General features: G+C 41.4%; 1 pseudogene across 1 annotated transcript; it reads right to left on the bottom strand.

Annotated features, from left to right (window-relative positions):
- Window positions 1-9,689: 9,689 nt before the first annotated feature.
- LOC147977690 (rust resistance kinase Lr10-like) lies at window positions 9,690-12,486 on the bottom strand (annotated as a pseudogene). Its single transcript, XR_015617927.1, has 3 exons — window positions 11,658-12,486; window positions 11,037-11,060; window positions 9,690-10,904 (listed from the first exon to the last, which is right to left on the bottom strand). The product of XR_015617927.1 is annotated as a rust resistance kinase Lr10-like (transcript).

The following is a 12,486-nucleotide window of genomic DNA, read 5'->3' as shown; positions in this document are numbered from 1 at the left end:
AGGTTCCCACTCATCATAAAGTTTTCTAGGGATAGAAACTTCCAACTCAGGTTTTTCTTCATAAGATTGCATCAAAGCATCAACGATATGTTTGGTAAAAGCTTTATTTTGACTATAAGCATGAGGAGAATTTAGCACGAACACTAGTAGAAAACAGGGCTATGGTCCAGGCCGGCTCAGCCCATTAGTCCCGGTTCAGTCTAGAACCGGGACTAATGTGAGCATTGGTCCCGGTTCGTGCGGCTAAGGCATTAGTCCCGGTTCATCTAGACCTTTTGGTTCCAGTTGGTGGGATGAACCGGGACCAATGGGCCTCGTTCCTGGCCCACAACCATTGGTCCCGGTTCGTGCCACAAACCGGGACTAAAGATTAGACCTTTAGTCCCGGTTTGAGGCACGAACTGGGACTAATGGGGATGAGACCTTTAGTCCCGGTTCGTGCCACGAACCGGTACTAAAGGTCCCATTTTCAAACTATACCCCCCCTGGATCGCCTTTTCAGTTTTAAAAAAATAAAAGAAAATGATGGAAATGTCAAAAAAATAAAAGAAAATAAGTTTCACATGTGATATGTGGTCTAGTTGTTGGGAAAATTTACAAATATGAATTTCGACTTTATTTACAAAATCTCTCTGGAATTTGTAAAATGGGCATAACTTTTGCATACGAACTCGGATGAAAAAGTTTTTTATATGAAAAATCATCTACTCGAAAAGTTACATCCGATGGAGACCGCCTACGGCCTGTTTGCAAATTTCTAGAATCCTCAAATTCCAAAAGGAAAAAAAGTTATGCTCAAATTTCAGTTTTTTTAAATTTTCAGTAAATCTGGTCAAACTATGGTCAAACTACTTATTCAAGAAGTATTAGTGTTACTAAATAATTATTCAAGAATATTAGTGTTATTAAATAATTATTTCACCTTTTTTGAATTTTGGTCAAATCTGGTCAAACTATGGTCAAACTGTGGTCAAACAATGGTCAAACTACTTATTCAAAAATATTAGTGTTACTAAAAAATTATTGTTTTTTAGAACAATAGTTTTAAACTCAAATAGTGAAATATGTGACTTCATGCTCAAGCTAAATTCCTGAGGGTTAATAGGATTGACATCTTACTATTGTCAGGAAAACAACAAGTGCAGACTTGGAAACGAGGGAGAATAGAATCCGGAAGTTAAGCGTGCTCAGCCTGGAGTAGTGAGAGGATGGGTGACCGTTCGGGAAGTGAGATGATTTGGAATGATGAGGGGTGATTAGAGATTAAATTGAGCAGTGATGAGGGGTGATTAGAGATTAGAGGTTAAAATAATTCAGAAATTTGAAAATAAAAAAAATTCAAAAAAAATTTCAAAAAAAAATCAGGAAATTTCCTTTAGTACCGGTTGGTGTTACCAACCGGGACTAAAGGTGGACCGGCCACGTGGAGGGCCTTTAGTCCCGATTCTGGAACCGGGACTAAAGGCCCTTTTTCTACCAGTGGAATTGTAACAAGGAAATACAATCTATCAAAGAGCAATTATCATAATTAAATTCCTCGAAATCCAAATTAGTGGGTTTATTAACATCTAGTGTTTTGATTTCTTCGATCCCACTTTTATCAATTTTAGCATCAAGATCTAAAAACTCTGAATTTTTGGAACGCCTTCTAGGTAAAGGTGGATCATATTCAGTCCCATCATTTTCAAGATTCATATTGCAAAACAAAGATTTAATAGGGGACACATCAATAACTTTTAGATCTTCATCTTTATTTTCATAGAAATTAGAAGAACACGCTTTCATAAAGCAATCTCCCTTAGCACGCATCCTAGCGGTTCTTTCTTTGCACTCATCAATGGAAATTCTCGTGGCTTTGAGAGACTCATTGATATCATGCTTAGGAGGAATAGATCTAAGTTTTAAAGAATCAACATCAAGAGAAATTCTATCAACGTTCCTAGACAATTCATCAACTTTAAGCAATTTCTCTTCAAACAAGGCATTGAAATTCTTTTGTGAATTCATAAACTCTTTAACACTAGTCTCAAATTCAGAGGGCATCTTATTAAAATTTCCATAAGAATTTTTGTAGGAATTATCATAATTATTAGAGGAATTGCTAGGATAATGCCTAGGATTAAAGTTTCCTCCATACGCGTTGTTACCAAAATTATTCCTACCAACAAAATTCACATCCATAGATTCATTATTATTCTCAATCAAATTAGACAAAGGCATATCATTAGGATCAGAAGAAACACTCTTAGTAGCAAATAATTTCATAAGCTCATCCATCTTTCCACTCAAAACATTAATTTCTTCTATCGCATGCACTTTTTTATTAGTAGATCTTTTAGTGTGCCATTGAGAATAATTAACCATAATACTATCTAGGAGTTTAGTAGCTTCTCCTAAAGTGATTTCCATAAAAGTGCCTCCTGCGGCCGAATCTAAAAGATTTCTAGAAGCAAAATTCAATCCGGCATAATTTTTTTGTATAATCATCCACAAATTTAAACCATGAGTGGGGCAATTGCGTATCATTAATTTCATCCTCTCCCAAGCTTGTGCAACATGTTCATGATCAAGTTGCTTAAAATTCATAATATCGTTTCTAAGAGAGATGATCTTAGAGGGAGGAAAATACTTAGAGATAAAAGCATCTTTGCACTTATTCCAAGAATCAATACTATTTTTAGGCAAAGACGAAAACCAAGCTTTAGCACGATCTCTAAGCGAAAAAGGAAATAGCTTCAATTTAACAATATCATTATCAACATCTTTCTTCTTTTGCATATCACACAAATCAACGAAGCTATTTAGATGAGTAGCGATATCTTCACTAGGAAGGCCGGCGAATTGATCTTTCATGACAAGATTCAACAAAGCAGCATTGATTTCACAAGATTCAGTATCGGTAAGAGGAGCAATCAGAGTGCTAAGGAAATCATTATTGTTGGTATTGGTAAAGTCACATAATTTGGTATTATCTTGAGCCATCGTGACAAACAAGCAATCCAACACACGAGCAAACAAGAAGCAAGCGAAAAAGAGGCAAACAGAAAAGAGAGGGCGAATAAAACGGCAAGGGTGAAGTGGGGGAGAGGAAAACGAGAGGCAAATGGCAAATAATGTAATGCGGGAGATAAGGGATTGTGATGGGTACTTGGCATGTTGACTTTTGCGTAGACTTCCCCGGCAACGGCGCCAGAAATCCTTCTTGTTACCTCTTGAGCACTACGTTGGTTTTCCCTTGAAGAGGAAAGGGTGATGCAGCAAAGCATCGTAAGTATTTCCCTCAGTTTTTGAGAACCAAGGTATCAATCCAGTAGGAGGCTACGCGCGAGTCCCTCGCACCTACACAAAACAAATAAATCCTCGCAACCAACGCGATAAGGGGTTGTCAATCCATACACGGTCACTTACGAGAGTGAGATCTGATAGATATGGTAGGATAATATTTTTGGTATTTTTGTGATAAAGATGCAAATTAAAATAAAAGCAAAGGAAAGAACTAAGTATTGGAAGATTAATATGATGAAGATAGACCCGGGGGCCATAGGTTTCACTAGTGGCTTCTCTCAAGAGCATAAGTATTTTACGATGGGTGAACAAATTACTGTTGAGCAATTGACAGAATTGAGCATAGTTATGAGAATATCTAGGTATGATCATGTATATAGGCATCACGTCTGAGACAAGTAGACCGACTCTTGCCTCCATCTACTACTATTACTCCACACATCGACTGCTATCCAGCATGCATCTAGAGTATTAAGTTCATAAGAACAGAGTAACGCCTTAAGCAAGATGACATGATGTAGAGGGATAAATTCATGCAATATGATAAAACCCCATCTTGTTATCCTCGATGGCAACAATACAATACGTGCCTTGCTGTCTGTACTGTCACTGGGAAAGGACACCGCAAGATTGAACCCAAAGCTAAGCACTTCTCCCATTGCAAGAAAGATCAATATAGTAGGCCAAACCAAACTGATAATTCGAAGAGACTTGCAAAGATAACCAATCATACATAAAAGAATTCAGAAGATTCAAATATTGTTCATAGATAATCTTGATCATAAACCCAAAATTCATCATCTCAACAAACACGCCGCAAAAGAAGATTACACCGAATAGATCTCCACGATAGAGGGGGAGAACATTGTATTGAGATTCAAAAAGAGAGAAGAAGCCATCTAGCTAATAACTATGGACCTGAAGGTCTGAGGTAAACTACTCACACTTCATCGGAGGGGCTATGGTGTTGATGTAGAAGCCCTCCATGATCGATGCCCCCTCCGGCGGAGCTTCGGAACAGGCCCCAAGATGGGATCTCGTGGGTATAGAAGGTTGCGGCGGTGGAATTAGGTTTTTGGCTCCGTTTCTGATCGTTTGGGGGTACGTAGGTATATATAGGAGGAAGGAGTACGTCGGTGGAGCAACAGGGGGCCCACGAGGGTGGAGGGCACGCCTTGGGGGGGTAGGTGTGCCCCTACCTCGTGGCCTCCTCCTTTATTTCTTGACGTAGGGTCCGAGTCTCCTGGATCATATTCGTTCTGAAAATCACGTTCCTGAAGGTTTCATTCCGTTTGGACTCCGGTTGATATTCCTTTTTTGCGAAACTCTGAAATAGGCAAAAAACAACAATTCTGGGCTGGGCCTCCAGTTAATAGGTTAGTCCCAAAAATAATATAAAAGTGAATAATAAAGCCCAATAATGTCCAAAATTGTAGATAATATAGTATGGAGCAATCAAAAATTATTGATACGTTGGAGACGTATCAGCCTTAGGTACACATCAATATCGTTGTCGGGTTGCTTAGGGCCTTGGATGAGCACTGGCATCATAATGAACTTCTGCTTCATGCACAACCAAGGAGGGAAGGTTATACAAACATAGAGTCACTAGCCAGGTGCCATGGTTGCTGCTCTGCTCCCCAAAAGGATTAATGTCATCTGCGCTTAGACCAAACCATACGTTCCTTGCGTCATCTGCAAACTCCTTCCCGTACTTTCTCTTGATTTTTCTCCACTGTGACCCGTCAGTGGGTACTCTCAACTTTCCGCCTTTCTTACGGTCTTCTCTGTGCCATCGCATCGCCTTGGCATGCTCTTTGTTTTGGAACAAATGTTTCAACCGTGGTATTATATGAGCATACCACATCACCTTGGCAGGAATCTTCTTCCTGGGGCGCTTGCCCTCGACATCACCAGGGTCATCGCGGCTGATCTTATAGCGCAATGCACCGCATATCGGGCAAGCGTTCAAATCCTCGTACTCACCGCGGTAGAGGATGCAGTCAGTAGGGCATGCATGTATCTTCTGCACCTCTAACCCTAGAGGGCAGACAACCTTCTTTGCTTCATACGTACTCTCGGGCAATTCGTTGTCCTTTGGAAGCATATTCTTTATCATTACCAGCAACTTTCCAAATCCCTTGTCAGATACACCATTCTCTGCCTTCCATTGCATCAATTCCAGTGTGGTGCCCAACTTTTTCTTGTCAGCTTTGCAATTCGGGTACAACAATTTCTTGTGATCCTCTAACATGCGCTGCAACTTCTTCTTCTCCAAATCACTTGCACAGTTTCTCTTTGCATCGGCAATGGCCTGACCTAGATCATCAGCGGGCTCATCTGATGCCTCTTCTTCAGCTTCTTCCCGGATTGCCGGCTCAGCTTCTTCCCCCATTGTTGTATCATCATATTCAGGGAACCCATGGCCAGGATAGCTGTCGTCGTCCTCTTCTTCTTCATTGTCTTCCATCATAACCCCTCTTTCTCCATGCTTGGTCCAACCATTATACTGGGGCATGAAACCGGACTTAAACAGGTGGACGTGAATGGTTCTTGACGTAGAGTAATTGTGATCATTCTTATAGACAGCACATGGACAAGGCATAAAACCATCCGCCCGTTTGTTTGCCTCAGCCGCAAGCAGAAAAGTTTGCACGCCATTAATGAACTCGGGAGAGCATCGGTCATCGTACATCCATTGTCGGCTCATCTTCATTACACAACACCGAAAAGACCAAATTAATACAAGTTCATACGTAAAGTTCATACGACACTTAAATGCAACAAACAAATAACTCTCTAACTAAAGCATTTAAATGCAACAACAAATGTGATCAAGATCGCAATTAAGGTAACAATTGATCCAACAGCATAATGATACCAAGCCTCACTATCAGTGGCATATTTTCTAATCTTTCTAATCTTCAAGCACATTTTCTCCATCTTGATCTTGTGATCATCGACGACATCGGCAACATGCAACTCCAATTCCTTCTTCTCCCCCTCAATTCTTTTCAATTTTTATTTCAAATACTCATTTTCTCTTTCGACTAAATTTAACCTCTCGACAATAGGGTCGGTTGGAATTTCCGGTTCACAAACCTCCTAGATAAAAATATCTATGTCAACTTGATTGGCCTAATAATTTGTCATAAACACGAAATGCAACAACTAGTTTTAAAAGAGAATATACCACATCCGAATCATAACAAGGACGAGGGCCGACGGGGACGGATATCAAAACCATGGCACTATGTATTAGAAACAACGTACGGGTAAGATAATAATACGAGTAACTATATATCCAAATCACACAAACATCAATTTGGTAATGTAAAACATTCATGAACAAGAGGCTCACCACAAGGTGGTGCCGGCGACGGGACGGTGCGGGCGATCGACGGTGGTTACGATGGAGATTTAGAAGGCACTAAGTAAACCACACCTACATATGCAAACTAAGTGTTATTTTTGACCTCAAATTGCATATAAATCAAATACTAGCACATATATTTCCTCCCAAATTACTAAACTCATAAATTAATCACTATACAAAGCATTGCAAGAGCTAATCTAGCAATGAGAGATGAAAGGACAAAGTTGCTAACCTTTGTGATCATTTGAATGGATGGGGGCCTTCAAATCTTGACAAATTTTGGGCAAAATGTGTGGTGAGCTCGAGAGGAAGAGGGGAAGAACAGAGAGGAGAGGGGAAAGGGGAAGAACAGAGCGAGCTCGGGTGGACGAAGGGTTTATGTACGACGACCTTTAGCACCGGTTCGTGCCACGAACCGGTACTAAAGGTGCTGGAGGGGCCCCGAACTGACAACATCCTGCCACCACTCACTTTAGTACTGGTCCGTGGCACGAACCGGTGCTAAAGGTTCGCCACGAATCGGTACTAATGAGAGCGGCCGGCTAGCCGTTGGAACCGGCACTAATGCACACATTAGTGCTGGCTCAAAATCAAACCGGCCGGCACTAATGTGCTTGACATTTGACCCTTTTTCTACCAGTGCAACTAGGCTGCAATTGGCTCGAATTCAAAAGGGTTTGAAATAAATCGGAAGTAATGTATGAACATGCACTATAGGGTGATGTGTCGAAATATTTATGCCATTTCCTAACCTTTGAAATGATTGTGTACACTTGTAGTTATAAATATAGACTTTCCACTGTTATGTTTCTTCACCTGGAGAATGGTTATTTCAGTTCTATTATCACTGTGTAATATTAGTCACCTTATATTACAGAGTGATAATAGAGCTGAAACTGCACCATTTTTTTTTTTGCAAATTCATTACAATGTTATGCAATTTCATTACATACATTACTTTTTATAAATCATGCTGAAGTGCCCGCCTCCTGGGGGCTTTCACGAGCGAGAGCGCCTTCCGCGCTGTCCATAACCATGTGGCGTGCCGCAGGGGCTCACCGCGCCGTCCCATCTACCCGGACGGCACTCACCCGGGCGACCCGCCTCAGCGGTCCATGATGGGTGGACCGCAGGCATGCCCGGGGCCACCGTCATAGGGCGGCTTTGGGTGCTCCTGCGAGAGCCCTTTTTTGTGTTGTGCCCGTGCGTCATGCTAGTTGTAGTGAGTCTATGTGTCATGGTTGTTGCAGTGACATTGCTTTGCACTTTTAGTGCAGATGGAGGTATGTGAAGGCGTGTCTCCGATGGATCTTCCTGGATCTGATCGGCTTTTGTCTCCAATGTATCATGGGTTCGGTCAACGTTGTAATCTTTGGAGTATCTGCATGTCCCTTTAGTGTCTTCTTATCCGAGGGTGGCGATTTGCTATGCAGATTGTGGATGCCGACACCTTCTGGTCTACATCAACGACTCATCGAGCGCTACTCCTAGAAGTGCCTCGGTTAAAACAAGTTTGATCCACAACGACAAAGCTTCGGTGGAGGCAACGAGCTTTGTTCACGGCGCACTACCGGTAGATGCAAGAGGAATAAGTTTGGCACCCCTAGGAATTTGGATGTAATCTTCTTTCTCTATGAGGGTGGATTTGTCGGGGCTTGTGATACTTAATATACGCCCTTATAACTTTCTGAAACTACATAAAAAATAAAATTAAAATTTCCAAAAGAAATTTCAATTTTCTTTTGAAATACGTAGATATAGAAAGGTGAAGTTATTAGAACGTACCTATGGCTTCTTTAGAGAACAATGTACCAGTGGCATTTTTTCGGATTATGATAACCAGCAAACATCCGCTAGAGAGCATGGCAAATTGAATGTTTTTCATGACAAGTTATGTTATCGCACGGATGACGATTTCCTGACATTTGATTTGGCATGCTATCGTCAATTTTTTTAATATTTCCATCCCTTTTCAGGTAACGTACTAGTGGCTTGGTTTTTTTATGGAAACCGTGGCAGTGGCTTTTTTTCTTGACAAAAGGAAAACGTACCAGTGGATTTTTATTTGAGGGATCCCAAACTTTATTATAATTGAACAATATTCAACGAGATAGAAAGGGGGTCATGAGGGATTAGAAGTCACACATGGCGACACTGAGTAAGCGATACATCAGATTTTACAATATTATGTGCCTCCTGACTCAAAGCTCGACCTTCGAACATAAAATCACGGCTGGCAAAAAATTACGATTCTCCTATTTATCTCTTTCACAATACCAGTGGATAATTTTATTTTATTTTATTTTTTGAGGAAACAATACCAGTGGCCCATCGTATAATTTAATTTATGGAGACCGCGGACCGGCCCAGGAACCAATTCGTACTCTTCTCTCATTGCTCATTACTACATGGAAGCCCAGTCCATAAACCCAACTCAGGCTTATCCACGGGTGCTCGTTTCTACCCTAGCCGGCGGCCGGCAGCCGGCGAGTGCTTACTCCGGCGACGCAGTCAAGCCGCCCCACTCGCGCAGCTCACATACTCCAGCGACCGGCGAGTATTCCCCTTCGCTATCCTTTTGATTTCAGAACAGCAGTGCTGAGTTTCTTCAAGTAGTAGCTAGGGCATGCAGTTGCATGATTAGCTAGGTCATCTTCTGATTCTGACAAGGAAATCAAATGCCCAAAGTTTCTGAGGAAAAGGAGATAAAATCACAGCAATGACAGGATACTACTCCCTTCGTTCCTAAATATAAGTCTTTCTAGAGATTCCAACAAGTGACTACATATGAAGCAAAATAAGTGAATCTACACTCTAAAATATGTCTACATACATTCGTATGTTGTAGTCCATTTGAAATGTCTAAAAAGACTTATATTTAGGAATGGAGGGAGTAGTATAAAAGGTTGACAAATCCAGTGGCATATGTTTCTAGTTAATAGCATGCATTACAACATGATAAGGCGCAGATCAGGTGGCCCATGTAGCATTACAATATAATAAGGTACAAATCAGGTGACCCATGTAGTTCAGTTCAGTATGTAGTGGAACTAACATTCGACATAAAAGTACAAGGCATTACAGTTTGCAACATAGATGCGAGTTAACTTCGCTCAAATGTGTAATAATAATACACAAAAACGCTCTGCATATTCATGTGTTTGTCGTGTTTTGTGGCATAGGGCGATTGTCAGACGACACAAAGGGCTTGGGGGGAATATGCAGGTTATTCAGCCTCCCAGTTAACATGTTTACCACCTTAGTCATTGAAGGACTGTTCTTCGGGTTCCACTGGATGCACCACAGCGCCACAATAGTCAGCTGTCTCATCTTCTCCTTGTCTTCTGCTGTCATTTCCAAAGTAAGCTCCCATTCTTGCCCATTGATTACTTTCTCGTAGATCCACTCTGGGAGATATACCTCATCCTGGTTCTCAACACTTGGATCTGAGTTCCTCCTTCCACTGACCATTTCCAACACAAGCATGCCGAAACTGTACACATCTGACTTGTATGACACCCCTCCAAAGTTCCGAGAGTATAGCTCCAGTGCGATGTATCCCATAGTTCCTCTGGCTGCTGTGAGCGTAACAATGCTTTGGTCCCTTGCACACAGCTTTGCAAGGCCAAGTCAGAGATCTTTGGATTGAAGTTGTAGTCCAGCAGGATGTTGTGTGGCTTGATGTCAAAGTGGAGAATCCGCTGGTTGCAGCCTTGATGCATGTATTCCATTCCTCGGGCGGTGCCTAAAGCAATATCTAGCATTTTGTTTGGTGCTAGGGGTTGTCGAGAAATATTGGAAACATGTGTGAATATGTATTTCTCCAGTGACTCGTTAGGCATGAATTCATAAATAAGAGCCCGTCTCATTCCTTCGGAGCAAAAGCCCAAAAGACGGACGATATTTGCATGGTGGATTTGTCCAATGGTTGCAACTTCATTGATGAATTCCTCTCCCTCTCCTGTAGAGCTCTCTAGCATCTTGACTGCCACAGGAATTCCATTAGGTAGCTCGCCTTTGTATACACTTCCAAATCCACCCTGGCCGAGTTTATCCTTGAACCGTCTTGCTATCTTCTTAACTTCAGGGAAAGTGTACCTTGTGGGTTTCGATGTGCCATATGCCTTGAGAAACATTTCGACCTTCTTATTTATCTCTTCATTATACCTTGACTTTAAGGAGAGGTAGAGCGTTGCGGCTACCACCAATGAAAGAGATATAAATGCAGCTACATATGATGATGCTGATTAAAAAGAAATGAAATTAGTGAGCTGCATTCAGATAAGAAGTCATGAGTTCCTAACGCTTATAGCAATGAGAAAACACAATAAGAATTTCATTTAGAATTTGAAACAAATAAGAGTTGCATCATTACCTGCAATTGGGATGACATGCGTGCCTGCATGTAGGAAGAATATCATTAGTTCTGCCATGACTTAATGTAGAGAAAAACAGAAGAACTACTTCATTACTTGTACAGTGTATGTTTGGAACAACTAATTTCTGATTCCTGTTGACATAAGAAGGACATATATATGTGTTGGCCTCCAGTTGGCTTCATGTACATTGGACCTCAGACATAGGGTGTTATATTGATTAGTGCATCCCCTTGTTAGGTGATAGCTCTACAATTGTTTATTCATCTTCAGTACTAAAAGACTAAAGCAATCTGAAAAATGGTCAATTAAGGTTTATCTCTTACTGCTTTATGAGAATTTTACAAATTAGTCAACCGTCATAAGTTTCCCCATATAATTTGCCACTTGCATCTCTAAATGAATGTTTTTTTGGGGGAACTTTCATGGATGTGAACCTAGAGACTGTATGTGCTTGAACAAGTTAACAATTTCTATGATTTCCATTACAATTTTGTTTGTAAAATAACTGAGCTATAGGTGAAAATCCTGTTGAAAGATTTAAAACAGTTAACCCGGATTATAAGAGATTGATTTTTTGTTCCGAAATAAATTGAAACGTCAAGCAAAAGAAAGAATACCACGGGGCTGGCAGAATGCTTGACGGCTGCGTGAACTGAATCCACAGTGTCGACCTTCTTGTTCACACTTTTGGCAGACATCGGTAAGGTTACTGAGGTGCCAAGTGAATGTTGTTTCACCAAAAATGATGACTGTACTCGCTTTTTTGTTGAAGACAAACTTGTTTCCTATGTCTGGGCCATCTATATCATAGCTGTAGGGTATTGGAATGCCTCTAGAAACGGCCTCACAGTCCCGTGGTAGATCATATATGTATGCATAAGCTGACGCCGCCAAATACCAGAACTGGGTTGCGTTGTTACTGAGACAAGCAGCTGGGCCAGCTACACTGTATGGATCTGCAGGTATGAATTCGCTTGAACAACGTACCAGGGTCGTTGGTGATGGAGGTAGTTCGTACACATCAGTTGCTAAATTTGATGAGATGAGCTTCTGAAGTGGGCACTGTGTCGCTGGTTCCACAAGCGGGGTGACGTTGATGACACGGTGTCTGTAATAGATCTCGGTCACTTTGCAGGAGCCAAGAGCAGGGTGATCCAGGATTGTGTCATCCCCGGAGCACGATAACTGCATACCTGGTGCGCCACATGATGGTGGCTGAGTTGACAGCCGGAATGGGAACCGGATCGCAGGTCCATGCTTGCTGCACCTGTGAGATGAACATAGTTTCGAGAAATCTTCATCATCCGATGCTGCGCCCACATAGGTTTGATAGGTTAGAAGAGATAGCAGCAGCGGCGTCACAAGAAATTTAAGCAAATCCATGCGATGTATTGCATATGAAGATGGAAGAAGAGAAAGCCAGGAGTATTAAAAATGGCTGTTTGC

The sequence above is a fragment of the Triticum urartu genome, chromosome 3A (genome assembly GCF_056163025.1).
Source record: "Triticum urartu cultivar PI428250 chromosome 3A, HENAU_Tu73, whole genome shotgun sequence".
NCBI lineage: Eukaryota > Viridiplantae > Streptophyta > Magnoliopsida > Poales > Poaceae > Triticum > Triticum urartu.
This window is presented reverse-complemented; position numbering and strand designations above follow the sequence as displayed.